The sequence below is a fragment of the Lethenteron reissneri genome, chromosome 51, assembly GCF_015708825.2.
Source record: "Lethenteron reissneri isolate LAM-NWPU_2019-01 chromosome 51, ASM1570882v1, whole genome shotgun sequence".
NCBI classification, from domain to species: Eukaryota; Metazoa; Chordata; class Hyperoartia; order Petromyzontiformes; family Petromyzontidae; genus Lethenteron; species Lethenteron reissneri.
In genome coordinates this window covers 12,505,603-12,521,125 of record NC_083829.1, presented here as the reverse complement: position 1 = coordinate 12,521,125, position 15,523 = coordinate 12,505,603, and the positions used below count along the sequence as shown (strand labels likewise).

Sequence of the window (15,523 nt, the reverse complement as noted above, 5' to 3'; positions counted from 1 at the left end):
CAGACAGACGCTGTCTTTCCGACAGCCCTGTTCTTCACCTGAGGACGGATGCTTGCGTTGTGGCTGAAACGTCGTGAGAATTGTATTTTATAATGGTTTATTTTTATTATTTTATTATTTCCCTTCTACGTGACTTTACCGAAAGAACCAAGAAGTTTTCCCATTGGTCGCCGGATTCGTGGAGACCACTTCAATGCCTGTCTCGGCAATCGGCCCTCGCCCCTCCTGCACACACATCACACCAGACGCAACCGGTTTTTGCCTGATCATATCTAAACGCTCGCCTGCCATGTTCTCTTCAGGACTTGTGCATTGCTTCTGTCTTTCCACAACACGCATAGCATTCATCTCAAACAGCTGTTCACGAATGGCAACGGCTTACTTTCAAGTGGCTTGGTTAGCATCCGGCTGTCTGATATGTCGACACCTTGCAAAGTATGCGTGTTGCACAACTTCATGATGCAGGAAGCCTCCGTGAATGGCGTATTTCTAAGTCCTAATTTTTCAGTGCTGGTGAGAGGGTCTCGGTGTAAGTGCATAGGCCAGTGCTGTAGGGCTATGTCCTTCACTTATATTCTTAGGTTTTTTCGGTAAAGTCACGTAGGTAAAAACATAAAATTAATAAAAGTAAAATAAAATAAAAATCACGACGTTTCGGAGGCAACGCAAGCTTCCGTTTTCAGGTGGAACCGTCACAGCACGATAGCTGTGTCAAGTGAGAGAAATTCCAAGAAAACACTTAGTTCAGATGCAGCTGTCCTTAAGTGTAGGGCAATACTGTCAGGCGTACTCAATGTCTCTGCAGCAAGTCTTTGGCTTAGGACAAGGTAATCCTCAGAAGATGCTTCTTATAGTGGCACTCCTTGTGTTTCCTGGTTCAGCTAACATTGGAACATGACTATCATTGGGAAGAGCATTTACGAGGATGCGCCTATCTTTAGAGCGGAGTTTACCAGTCAGGGCTGTGTCCGTAGTCAACCCTGCGTTCTCGCACAATCCTTGCACGCCTTTCAGAAACGCACGCCCAAAAACGCGGTGCCTTTCAACCCACTAAAGAGACTGATATTTGACACAAATTGGTAAAGTCGGTGCGTCTTGTCCGAGTGTTAAGTTTTCCCATTGTTAGTGGACATGTGACGTGGCCCAGCATCTAGTGCGGCAAAACATCCCAATTGTAGAAAAATTACCCGCAAATGCCTCCGTTGGAATGTGCACAGTAATCGCCACCTATTACTGTGAACATTTGGTAAGACCCTCCTGAAAACGAGTCGTGAGACTCGGGTAGGTTTTGCTGAGTGAACAAACGTTAAAACAATTGGTTCACGGCATCGCCATGTTAGTAGGTTAGCGTACTGTGCTACTAACCAGGCGACCCGAATTCGATTCCCGCTCACGGCCAACACTGCTGACGATTATCTGAACTGATTCTGGGCATCCCCTAGGTCGACTCGGCCTCAAATAAGTACCTGGTGCGATATGTAACCATTGCCGCTGGGGAGACAAAGGTGGTCGGGCCACCCACCCCCTCGTGTGCTGTGCTGGCCTTCTTAGGTGCTCGCTAACAGCAATTATAGCCAATAGTCTGTCAAGGCTAAATGGGGAATCTTTCTATTTGTAATAATAATAGTAACCTTAGGCGGCCACTTTTAAGTCCCCTTGCAGGGCACCTGTTATGTGAGGGGGACAGCCTTCCCCCCTGCATCTGAATGGAAAGCACACGTCTCACCTTGGCCATTGTAATTTACTGTGAGTGTCTTCTTGGTTCTTTCGGTAAAGTCACGTAGAAGGGAAGTAATAAAATAATAAAAATAAAACATTTATTACTTCCCTTCTACGTGACTTTACCGAAAGAACCAAGAAGATGAATCCCTGCAGTCACGAAAGCTTTAAATCGAAATTTACTGTGAGCAAGGTTTTTGCGTGCTCTCGTGTTCATATGGTTAACACTTTCCACTCGTGGTGTGTTTTGCGTTGGATGGAAACTAAGTTTTGCTAATTATTTATTGTTGGCAGGGTTTCGTTCGCTTGAGATGTAACGAGGTTTTTGTGCTTTTATATTGACGAGTTATTATTTTGTGTTAGTGCCAAGGGTTTGTGGGGGTTTTCTTGTCGATACGCAACTGTGTAAGGTTTGTGTGCAATTGTAGTCGACACTGGAGTTCTGCAATTGATTGGCATGTCATAGTAATTGCTGTGATGTATTTATTTCACCGAGAGAAGCCTTTTGTATGGATTTCCTCAACGCATGATTTCATTTCTCTTTCAGATGTGCGATTGCTGCTCAACAATGACAACCTCCTCAGGGAAGGAGTGTCACAGTAAGCGCCTTTGATTCCCGTCGCTGATGATGGCCGGTCAAGTTGTACATCTGCGATTATTGAATCACAATTCACAGCCCCGTGTCAATGCACTCGTGCGAAATTGCCGCGATTAATTAGTGGCAATTGCATTTTTAGTCCTTTATATTGTAAGGGGGTAAGGCAGATGTGTGCTTTTGTGTAAAAAAAAATTAAAACCAGGATCTGTAGAGAGGACAACAAATGACGAGATGCTTTCTCGATCCTCGGTGTGCCTTACTTGACATTGTGGACCTTGGCCAATTAGCTACTTAGTCTGACGTAGGCTGTCCAAATAGAGATGCGTGTTCCAATGTTGTGAATGCAGCTAATTAACTGCCAGTTTGTAGTAATGAATAATGCGTGAGAATATCCACTCTAGATTTTCAGCTTTCGTGACTGCAAGGATCCATTCTCTTTGGTTATTTCGGTAAAGTCGCGTATGTGAAAAATAAATAATAAAATAATAGTAAAAAGGATGTTATTAATCAGCTTAACTCGGCTTAACCCCCCTCCCGACTCCACACGCCCCCCCTGCATCCCTCCTCCCTGGCTCCTCCCCCCCTCTTACCCAAGTTATTTTCATTTTAATTTTTATTATTCATTTTTATTTTTCATACGTGTCTTTACCGAAAGAACCAAAGAGTAAAATATCCACTCTAATGATATAATCCACTGAGCTTCACGAACAACTCAAATAATTGTTCCAGATTTTCGTTTCCCTTTACTGCACAGTGCCAATGCAATGCGGTCCCTCGATGTGTAGCTTAATGTGTATTCCATTAAATAATTTTAACAATATTTTGAAGACGAACTCCTGTGTTTAAATCCATTGTAATTGGCGGATAAAAAACAACACATTTATTAATCACACGGCCTTAAAGTGAAAAATGTGTAGCGGCCGACGTTTTAAGCAACGGCCCTTCTTCATAGCACATCAAAGAAGCGCCATTGTCCGAAAGCTAATATGTTCAAATTTTTTTTCCTTTTAAGCCAGTGTTATTGATGAATGTGATTTTGTTGTAATTTGTGCTTGTGGCACCGCTGCCAACGCAGCAGCAGCAGCTTCAACTAATTTTGTTTAATCTGTTCGCAGTGCCTTTGCCGACTACAACATGGATCAGTTCACGCCTGTAAAGGTTCAGGGAATTGAAGACCAGGTAATTTTGTAGTGATTGTGGTGATTTATGTTGAGGCTGTGTTCGTCCTGCATCCTGCGGAAGAGAAGAACCCTGATCTGTGATTGTTCGGCTGCCTGAGCACAAAGAACCACGGTGGAGAGATGTTAACTCCCTCACCTGGTACGCAGGAGGTCGTGGGTTTGATCCCGACCCTGACGCCTGCTGTATATTTGGAGTTTGCGTGTCTCTCTCTCTCTCCCCGTTGTCGCGTGGATTTTTCTCTGGGTCCTCGGGTTTTTCCCTCTACATTTAGAAACACGCGTTTAGAATATTTGACTGCTTTAAATTTCCACCTGATAAGTCACTTCGTTGAGCTATCATTTGTGGCCAGAGCTTTTCAGTTCAGTGGGCCTGGTAAAATAACAAAAAAGTGCATCGTTTAGTAAATGAAGTATATGAGTTCCAATTGTATTAGTACATCAATTCCAAAGCTTGGGAAAGGCAGTAAAAAAACAGCAAAAACAGCCCAAGGACCACACCAAGACAACATCCAGTCCCTCGGTAAAATTTTACATGAAAAATTAACAATCGATACATTGTTAAGAATCAAATTTCCAAATCACATTTGTAAATGTGACCGTATCCGGCATTAATCTTTTGCCTCAGAGTACTTTTGAAGGAAGATTTACGACTCTTGCGAATTGACGTCAGGGCATTTTTAGCATCCACTGTTAAACCATCATGTAAAACTCCGGTCATCCTCGCGGTGGCTTTTGGCGAGCCATTGAACAAAAGACGGTCGACTGCGTTTCTGCGGCCATTTGGGACTCTCTTCCTTCTGATATTAGGAAGCCACTGGAGCCACGCACTTTTAAATCCATCTACATTGAAAACTCATTTCTTTAAAACTGCTTTTTGTGTAGTTTTTCCTTCCCCCGTACTTCCGATTAGCACTGTTGAAAGAAGTTCAACGTACATGCATACATTTTGCGATCATAACACCAGCAGCAATAATCTGGGCGGCGTTCGTTTGGAGTCGTGAACTACTGCAAGAAGCGGCGAACGCACTACCGCTAGACCGTGTCACTGCACATTAAGTGTGTTATTTCAGCGATGTGTAATGAGAGTTTGGGTGCTCCGTGATTTCGATGGGTAGGTCATGAATGCTTGGCAAGACTCGGCATATTTACGCCGTTTGGAGTGCATGAAATAGGAAGAGCCTCTTGAAATCGGGAGCTTTTATCTCATAATTGTCGCTGTGGGCTTCTAATGGATTTTTAATGCCACGCATCAGGAGGACCCATGGCCGTGTTGATGGCTAGAGGAACAGGCTTGCCACCGACACCAATTTGCACTGCGGCTGACTTGGGGAGTGGATGTGATCGTCATTCATTAATGCCTGGATTCGGAGTTTGGCAGGCGAGCCTGGGTTAAAATGTTTGTCTTAAATCTCTGCCTTATGAACCCATTTTGGTAGAATGACAGGTTCAGTGGTGCTGAGGGACATGTTCTCAGAGGTTGAAAAAAGCAGCATGAGGCTTTATTGCAGTAGAATGTATTTTATCTGATTTTTTATGCCCAATACCTTCCACGTTGCTCTACTCCTGAGTAGGGCTGTGTTTTAGATTTGAAGCTTTCGTGACTGCAATGATTCATATTCTTAGGTTTTTTCGGTAAAGTCACGTAGGTAAAAACATTAAAAAGTAAAATAAAATAAATAAAATAATGATTTTTATTTTATTTTACTTTTTAATGTTTTTACCTACGTGACTTTACCGAAAAAACCTAAGAATAGGGCTGTGTTTCTGTTCATGTTTAGAGTTGTGCTGGCTGTTCAACTTTCTTGGCAATTAGACAAATTATTCGTCGTACATTTGGTCGCAAGGGTATAGAGCGATGCTATGGATTGCCAGTTCTTAACGCTGGACTCAAGTAATGGTCTTGGCACAAGAGTCGCATTGTTTACGCTTCGCCTAACCGCGGCCTGTGCTTTGAGTAGATTTCCGTGTTTTTTTCTTGCGATCTTTGCCAGGTACTGATCACAGAGCACGGTGACATTGGCGGGGCCATTATTTGGACCCACGCACCAAGCAGTCCTTCAAGTATGACCATCTACGAAAGGAAGCGTCGGACATCTCGTCGTGGGACGGCGCCATGGTGATGGAGTCCTGGAGGTCCAACGTGGACAACGCACTGCAGGCCTACGTCAAGGAGCACTACCCAAACGGCGTGAGCACGGTACGGCGCTCGACATTCGCAGCAACGGCACGGGGGGTGTGGGGGGGGGTACGGGCCTGGAAAATACAAACCGGCTCTGTTGTCATCCTTATTATTATTTTGCTTGTTTACCCGGCAAAGCCTGCCCCACGTCGGGAGACTTACAGCAGGGGTCCGATGTTTGTAGTCACCCATTTGGGAAATCTGCAGGTTATTTTTCAGCGCATGATGGCATGCTACCAGTTTGCATGCATTGCGTGTACTTGAGCTCTTTGAATTTAGCATTCCCCCGACATGTTTTATTTCATTAACATCTTGTCAAGAGACGCTGCAGTAAGTCGTAACCAACAAGATGGCCGGAGTGGATGTTTCATTCCAGCAGAATGATGTGATTAGATTTCTAATGCAGGAGGGCGCCAAGTTTGCCAAGTAGTTTGCCAGATTTCCGCATGAACACCGTGCATGAAAGAAATGTTAAGAAGTGGGTCGGTGATTAAAGCATGGCAAAACAGACATTGTCGATTAAGCCGGGAAGCAGCTGAATTAGAGTGCTTCTGTGACCTATAACAAATGCACGAAAGTGCAGGAATGTCGTTCGGGCTGACCCGTCGTGTCAAGTTGGGGGACACCTCGGGTGCATTGCAAAGTGGCCACCACATTGCAGTGACAGGATGGTGTCTTGTCAACATGTAGCAAACAGAGGTGTTTTGATGCATGCTGGAGGCTGTTGCTTTGATTGGAAGGAGGGTTCAGTGAAACGCCTAATAAGACTTGAAGAGTCAAATCCGAGTACGTTTAAAAATAATCAGCTTCATTTAGAAATTCCAAGGATTTTAAGCCATTTAATTTATATTGATAATTTTTACCATTCATTGAACACTCAAAAGAGCCAAAGACACTTAGAGTTTCGATTTAAAGCTTTCGTGACTGCAGGGATTCATCTTCTTGGTTCTTTCGGTAAAGTCACGTAGAATGGAAATAGTAAAATAATACATTTTTTAAATGTTTTATTTATTTTATTTTATTATTTCCATTCTACGTGACTTTACCGAAAGAACCAAGAAGACACTTAGAGTTATTCGATATCAGTGTAACTTTGTGAACCTCACTAAGAGCAAAGCAAATACAAACCTGTCTAACAAACTGTATGAGTATCTGGACAAACTTTTAAGGCCAGCTTATTCTATTGGCACGTGGCACCAGCCCATGTGGTTCAGACGCCAAGAGAGTACTGAGCCGACATGGCCAAGTTCCTTTGTTTGAATCTTGGCACTTGCCCGTGATCAAACTGGATTCTCAAGTGTTTTGAGATGATGGTCTCGGCCTGGTCACCAATCCAGTGACTGCACAAAAAACAACATGGTATGAAATATGGCTCTGCACTTTATCATCAGTCCGGATTCCAGCTCCTGAGAAATCCGTTTGATCAACGTCCCATGAATATTGCCTCCAGTGGCAGGGCATTTGGAAAGGCGCTGCCCCCTAGTGTGTCGAACAGAGATCACGTGAAGGGACGTTAGAGGTAGCTCTTTAATATCTGTGTCCGTGGACTGTTCCTCTTCACACGAAAAGGTCACACTGCTTTGTGCCAGTTGTGATTGGATGATTGTTCATTCTTCGCACGCGATAGTTTTCTCGGGTGCTCCGGTTTCCTCCAACTTGTACAAGCGCTGATTAATTGGCTAAAAACATGTTAAAATAAACCCCCTCCCCATCCAGAACCCCCCTGAAAAAGAGTGATCTGCGACTCGGTGTGACTTTCCTGGATGATTAAGTAAAATAAGTAAAGTCTCATGACATGACACCGAAAAGGACTAATGGGATAAAATTGGAGGAAAAAAAGACAATAAACTGGCATGTAAAGTTGACCTGCGCACCAAGGGAGCATTTCCAGGCCATGACACAATATGAATGAAATGCTTTCATGTTTATGATTTTTGCATTACAGTAAATCATTATCCTAAAAAATGTGAAATATGTACTGTGCATGTAACATTGCGTTTGCCTGACAGGTGTACGGGAAGAATATCGATGGACAGCCCACAATCATAGCCTGCATCGAAAGCCATCAGTTCCAGCCCAAGAACTTCTGGTAAATTCACGGCGCACGGCGGTGTATCCTTGTGTTTACGTGTCTCGTGAGCAATCACCCTGGACATGGCCAGGTGGGCACCTCTTAATTGCTCTCCTTACTCGACGCTGGTATCCGTAGTGACAGTGGTCCCACGCAGCGTTGCCGAGTGGTGACGCGGCGGTGGCGCTGCGTTCACCGCTCATTGCAGGGGTTCACAGTTTCGTATCCAGCAGCCGCTGCGGTTATAACCGTGATGGCGCTACGACGCTACGTCTGGATCGCGGCGGTTGTTTTAGATCCCCTGAAGTCGTTTGCGCACTCGAGTGTGTCGTTGTGTGCCGGTGTCACGGTACAAATCCTACATTTTACCCACAAATTAATCAATTGGGATTATACGTAGCAATCAGCGCCCTTTCCCGGCATCTCACTCTTGCAACTGAGACTACACTGGTTTTATTTAACAAAATGAACTTGTATGCAACGCTGCAGTGAGCATAGATGCTGAAAATAAGCCGAGCAAGAGGATATTCTGATGGGCTATGAGCCAGCCTCGTGTTGGTTATCGTGCTTGCGAAGTCTTTTGTGCTCAAGGATATGTCCTGTCCGTAAGCTCCCGTTTGTTTTGTCTTAGGGGTTCCGCAAGGTTCCACGTCGTCACGTGCTAGACTCGGCCTGACCGATCTTCATGAGTGGGGGGGGAGGAAGTTAGGTTTGAACTTGAAACCCCTACACACTTGTGCCAGTGCATAAGTGCCCTTTGTTTATCGAGGAAAGCCTCACTTGAGTCTCAGGATTCTATTTCAGGAGGTTCCTGCATTTCAATGTTTGGCCAAATGCATTAATGAGTGTTTGGCAGTTGGGAAGGAAACGGGAGCACACGAAGAAAACACGCCGCCCATACGAGGGTGTAACATTGCTCCGAACAGATGGGTTTCAACCACTTCCTGTCCTGCCATCTCGCTTGAGAGCTTCGCAAAGTTTGGTATTTTTAAATCCTTTATATTAAGTTCACTTGCTTGCTTGCTTGCGCGCTTACGACCGTGCAAATCTTCGGTCGTTTTTTTAACCCACTTCCCGTGATCCAACCGAGCTGACATTTTGCACACAGACTCGTTGTGCGTGACAATTATTTTCGTGAATTTTTTCCTAAATTTTACACTTTTTAGGAATTTTTTTTTTTATATTTAATTACCAATTGCTTAATGGTGGCTGGCAATCATCTGACCCATAGGTGGCCGCCATCTCAAGCCAGAGGACGAGAGGACTCTAGCCGCCACGCATATAAAGGATTCTAGTGACAAAACTTTGTTTTTACGGGTTAATTTTTCTCTTGCGTGGCTCGCAAGCCTGTGAACCAGTGACGAGCTGCAAATGCTGGGCCTGACGGTCTGTGTTTTGTTTGCTTTGTGATCTCTGCTCCCCTCCTTCTCTGTGCTGTCATAAGCAGTGATGTCATGCCACATGCACCATGGCTTACAGACGTTTGCCGTAGAAGAGTGGCTGGACAATGTTAGAATTTAGTGTCATTTGTTAGCTGGTTATAAAAGTACAATTATTTAATTTTGGTGGGTGCTGACAATTAAATTAACCTTTTGTATATCCACAAGAACCTGTTTGTTAATTTTGAGTTGTGTTTGGATGGTAATTCCCAGAGGTCTTTTGGCCAGATGTGAAATTCAGCGCTCAGGAAATAGGTCATTGTGAGTTGCACAGAGCGGCGATTTACAATTGTCTGCCCATTTGCTAGCCTCGGAATAAGTAACAATTTGCAGTACATTTAGTGGATTTAAAATGTTGCGACAACCACAGCAAGAAAGTTTACTGCTGTGGTTGTCACACCTGATGATGATTGCTTGTGTTGCAATCGAAACGTCGTGATTTAATGTATTATTTTTAATCTTTTATTTTTCTTTTCTTTACCTACGTGACTTTACCGAAAGAACCAAGAGTATGGATCCTTGCATTCACGAAAACTTCAAATCTAGAATGAAAAATGTTGGCTTGGTGTACGCAAGGTTCTCTGCTTCAGCGGGGTGAGCGAAGGCGTTTGACACTTGACACCGTGTGTGCCTTTCCCAGGAACGGGCGCTGGAGATCCGAATGGAAGTTCACAGTGTCCCAGCCCACAGCACAGGTGGTCGGCATCCTTAAGATCCAGGTGAGAGCTTCATTCCACTGCGTTACTTCTCACCGCCGTCGGAATTCATCTGCTGCTGTCGACATCGTTTTTCGAAGCATTGTGCAAGTGAATGAACACCACTGCTACCAGTGTGCTGTGAGCCAGCACAAGCCCTCAAGGCAATCGATGAACTGGCTCCAATATGAAAGTAGTCTTTCGGAGCCTCCTACCAGTCCCCTTGGTCCTGCACTGCCTCATGATTGACCTAGTCAGGCAGTTCCACCCGTGTTCCATTGCCCTGATCCAGCAGTGGAATAACAAATATTGCTGCAAATGTACAAGATGTAATCCACGTTTGATTGCGTAAACACTCACAAGGTACTGGAAACATCTGGACAGGTCCTCCCCATCAATGCGTTACTCTGGCAGAAGAGTATACATTGATGGTGTCATGTTGCCCCATCGGCTCCACCATTAAATGCCCAAGCATCTATTTTTGTTGTTGTAGTGCAAGGGGGGCCTGGTCCTCTGCTGCCTTTGCCAATGGCTGTACCAGCAGTTGTCGGGATTTTCCTCGGTGGCTCCTGGGTGGCTTGCAGCAGCCAACGATCTAAAACAAATGTGAGGCACAGGAACGATGTCGCAACGTTGAGCCAAAACAAGGCAGAGGCTGGGGAATACAGCGGGTCCATCTGCTGTCCATCATGGTCCGATAACCCGAGGCTAAACCACGTGACATGCTACCTGTGAGCCAGAGGTCACAACCGGGTACCCGATACCCGTACCCTACCCGATACCCGGCTACCCGTACCCGGCCGGGTACGGGTACCCGTTTGCGACCCTGGTGCGGCCGGGTACGGGTACAAGGTAGGCCGTGAGTCACTGGTGAGTAACTGTTTGTCACTCATTTCGGGTAGGGTACGGGTACGGGTACCCATTTGCGACCCTGGTGCGGCCGGGTACGGGTAAGGAATCAAAAACCCGTTTGCGACCTCTGCTGTGAGCCGTTGGCCACTCGGCATGGCCTCGCGCGCGTACCCCAAGCCTGCCCACAATTTCCGTGGCAAGTATCACCGTCGCTCAGTGGTGCACGTGGCGGCTGCCGTGTCACTTTCTCTCCCTTTGTCGCAGGTCCATTACTACGAGGATGGAAATGTGCAGCTGGTGAGCCACAAGGATGTGCAGGAGTCCATGTCCTGTAATGTACGTAGCGCAACGCAAACACCACGCCACTCGAGATTTATCCGTTTCGGCTGCTATTGTGTTTCCCTTGGGCTTCCCATTAGAAGTGAAATTTAAAAAATGCCATATCGCCTGCGCTCGTACGGCGAGCGCGTTCGCCTTGCATTGCATGTGATTTTTGTTTCGGCACACTTGCAATGTTGAGTAAAAGTTCAGCGTTTTAGAGACTTCAAGTTAAGACCAGAAAATTATCATAGGATTCAGTTGCTTAAGCTGTGTAATGATGGTCGGCTGGTTATCTGAAATAGTTTAATTACAAAACTGCAATTTGTGTAAATATTAAGAGTTTAGAAGAGCGGTTCCGAGCCTTTTCAAGTGTCCCGGCCCCTTTTCAACCTCTAAATATTTAACGGACCAACACACGCTACTAGTTATTTGAAATTGTACATTTCCTTGGTGAGGATGTCATTATTTTTCTGTTCTACGGACCCCTGGGGGTACGTGGCAATGTCCCAGGGAGTACGTGAAGTGATTTATCAATGTGTGAAATTATACCGTACGTGAGTCATTGGTGAATAATCACGTATGAATCTGCCAAAATAAAATTACTCCGATAAAATTTGAGTCCATATGGTAACCTAGAACGATATGAAAGACCTTTCTTTCTAAACTCATTGATCGTAAACTATGCGGTTTCCAAGAGTAACCAGCGAGCGTGAACAAATGACGTCACGCATGCAGAGAGCGTCGTTGAATTGGACAATTGGTTAAACTTTAATTCTAGATTTTAAGCTTTCGTGACTGCGAGGATTCATACTCTTTGGTTTTTTCGTGACTTTACCGAAAAAAACCAACAAGTAATTGGTTAAACTATTGGTGTTCATTATTCATACATTTCTCGAACCATGTTAGCTCAGACAAGGGGGGTGGTACTCGGTTGAAATAAAAGTCAACAAGGGTTTACAGTTGCCAAAAAAGGTTGAGAACCAATGCGCTAGAATATTATCGCCACGCAGTTGCACCCACGAGGAGGAGAGGTAACCCTGCCTTGTGGTCCGTGCGTGGCTGTGTGTGTACCACGTGCTGTGTGTACCACGTGCGTCCTCTGGTGGTGAATGCGAGTGAGGCTGAGGTGTCTACGCACCACGGCATTCACAAACGGGAGTGCTGCCTGCTGCTGCTGGCTCAGAGACCGACCCCGCAGCATTAGGACGAGTAGTGGAGGTTTGGCAGACTGTGGTAAAACGACGTCTCGGTTAAATTTCGATTTAAAGCTTTCATGACTGCAGGGATTCATCTTCTTGGTTCTTTCGGTAAAGTCACGTAGAAGGAAAAATATAAAATAATAAATATAAAACATAATAAAATAATTCTCACGACGTTTCGGCCACAACGCAAGCAGCTTGTGTTGTGGCCGAAACGTCGTGATAATTATTTATTACGTGTTATATTTATTATTTTGTTATTTTCCTTCTACGTGACTTTACCGAAAGAACCAAGAAGACATCTCGGTTGTTGTGGGCCTGCTGCACCTGGCCTGCAATGGTGTGCACGTCTGATGGCGTCAACTCTGCTGAGAGTATTGTGGTTTTGAGGTCATCCTCGCTCGCCTGAGCACGCGTAGTCTTACGTCGCACAACGCCCGTGAAATAGAGCCCCGACGGATAATTGGGTCATTCCTGCTGCAGTAAATACAAATCTAAATCCCGTAGACTGCAGACGGTCACTTGCCAGCGACGTTTGCAGTGAAGATCGAGCGTGCAGTGCAGACGCGATCTCAGGAAGCAATGGGACACTCCAGTTGGGAGTGAGAATCGCTCACCGTGGTTCTCCCGGCTTGTTGATATTCTTGTTGCAGAATGAATCTCAAGCTGCCAAGGCATTCATCAAAATTATCGAAGATGCTGAGAATGAGTATCAGGTAAAACTCGGCTTTGTACCGGTTCTCCTTATTGAATGTAATTGAACCTGCCAAAGGCAAGCAACGAAGAAAATGTTGTGTTATGATTATCACCATAACCACTAATATTTTGTAATGTACGATTTGCTATGTCCTTCAAGTCATCGTAAGTTACCCCCCTCCTGGCTTGATCTGCTGCCCCCAGCATGACCAACTCTCCTGAACACGTGTTTACAGCTGTGGCCCATGCTGATACCTCCAGTGCTACTACAGTCCCCACTTCCCCAGGCCATGCCCATCGACTGCCAAGCTCTCTCAAGCCTGGTCACCATTGTATTATACTGGTAGGAACCACCTGGTTCCACCAGCCCACAGGGGATTATTGTGTCCGTCCGTCGTGCATCCAAAAATGGGAGGGGTGGGGCTGGGTGGGGAGGGGAGGGGCTGGTCACCCCGTGGTGCCCTTATATAACTCAACGTTTAACCTACTCACGCCGGCTTGTGCCCGCCCTCAGTCGGGCATATTTGCGGAATACACCACGCCGCCATTGACCGAGCAACCCAACGTTCCTACCAGCTCCCCCCCACAGGAATGTGTTTTAAATGCTTCTCGACTTGCTTACTTTGCACAGTCGCCAACAGTTCTGTCCTCTGATCTCAAAGAAGCACTCGAGTAAAATATTGCTCTTATAAATTGACGAATTGTATAATTTGTTTCCGACGTTTCTTTACGTTTAATGTTTGTAATATTTGAAAAACAATTCCTGTTTGTCCTCGGATTGTGTCTCTGATATTGTGCATTCGTATGTTACGACGTAAAACACGTAGGAATTGCTTTTATAAGTTGTAGTCGAAAGCGTTCCGTCGGCAGTGTCCATATTTCACGTGCTAATATTTCGCGTGACAAATTATTCGCGCGTTCATCTTGCAGACGGCGATCTCGGAAAACTATCAGACGATGTCGGACACAACCTTTAAGGCTCTTCGCCGCCAATTGCCAGTCACCCGAACCAAGATCGACTGGAACAAAATCCTGAGCTACAAGATTGGCAAGGAGATGCAGAGTGCTTAGGCAGGAGTTGCATGCTTGCTTTTAATATGCTCTGTCCTCATGGTATGGTCTCCTGCCCGGCATAACCACAGTGTATTTTGCATTACGTTGGTTGTTTCCTGGACTGAGCATTTGGGATTTTGGTCTTCACTGTAAAATGTATATGTCAACATTATCAGAATTAAAATTTAGTTTCATTTTTGTCTCGTACCTGTTTTTTTTCTTGGTTTGATGGCTCTTAGGGTAACTGCATGATTAAAAAATTGAGTTGATTGCTTCCTTTTTGGATGTGTAAATAAGTGATGGGTGAAACGAGACCATACCTTTGTTTCGATGGCAAGATGTGGCACACAATTTATGAAGACCTGGGGAGCTGAAACTTGTTTTGTCACTTGGGACGTTGTCTCATGTAAAACAAGCTTTACTGTAGAAGCCCCTTCCATGCATTTAAGTTTATTTCAACAATCTTTAATGTATTTCAAAAATGTGTTTGTTTTACGAGTGTAAAGAAGCAGATCTTATAATTTACACATTATGTTTGTCATACTTGCAATAATGAATTTCCCCTCATTTAACAACTTGTCCTAATAAATTGCATATTTGCTTTCATATATGAAAGAGATGCTATGTGTATTTTGTTTAATTTGTATGCTTCCATGTTATCTTGTGCCAGATGCCTGCATCACAGTCCAGTGCTGGTAGCTGCTGTGCTACCATGCACAAAGCAAACTTCACTGCCCACCTGTAATATTGTTGGAAAACATACTTTGCAAATTGTATTACTAACAAAAAAAAACTAATAAAAAAACTGCTTTATTCATACAATATCCAACTCTTAGGACAATTGTTCCTTGTTCAGATTTCTGTTCTGCACGTGCCGTTGCATTTCTAGCAAGATTTACGAGCATATTTAAGGGTACGTTATGAAAAAAAAGCAAGCTGGATGGATACCAATCCTTTATAACTTTTTTGTTGTAATTTCCTGAGGTAAACGGCCTTTCTTATTCCCACAATTAAATTGGTATTTTGAGTGCTCCCCTTGAATAATTTGTGCTCTTATGCATCTCTGTTCTGTGGGCTCTTGCATTCATTGATGTATTGGAAGATCTTGCAATGAAAACGGGTTCTCACTTTGTGCCTTTTTGTACCAACATCCCATTGAAAGTATCCAGTCATCGTTTCCCGAAGTAACACTTGCCTGCAATCTGGCTGGGTCATTGATACTATTTATAAAGATGTAACATTGGGGAAAAAAAACAAACCAAGCTGCAACATAACCACACATTTACATTTTAAGATGGCATGTTAATATTGTTAAAACATCAATGCAGCGGTGACGTTAAAGGAACAAAAACAGTCTACATCTTAGCACCAATAAGAAAACTCAATTTGCGGTTTCGACTTCACTTCTGAAAGTTACAGAAGTGGGACAACGCCTGACATTTTAATTCATGCGTTGACATCAGCTTAGATAATCCTGGCCTCTTGAAGTGCATTATAGAGTTGCTATGAGCCCATTGTCG

General features: G+C 44.5%; 1 pseudogene; it reads left to right on the top strand.

Annotated features, from left to right (window-relative positions):
- The first annotated feature begins 2,181 nt into the window (after window positions 1-2,181).
- Window positions 2,182-15,047, top strand: LOC133355600 (F-actin-capping protein subunit alpha-1-like; annotated as a pseudogene).
- Window positions 15,048-15,523: the final 476 nt, after the last annotated feature.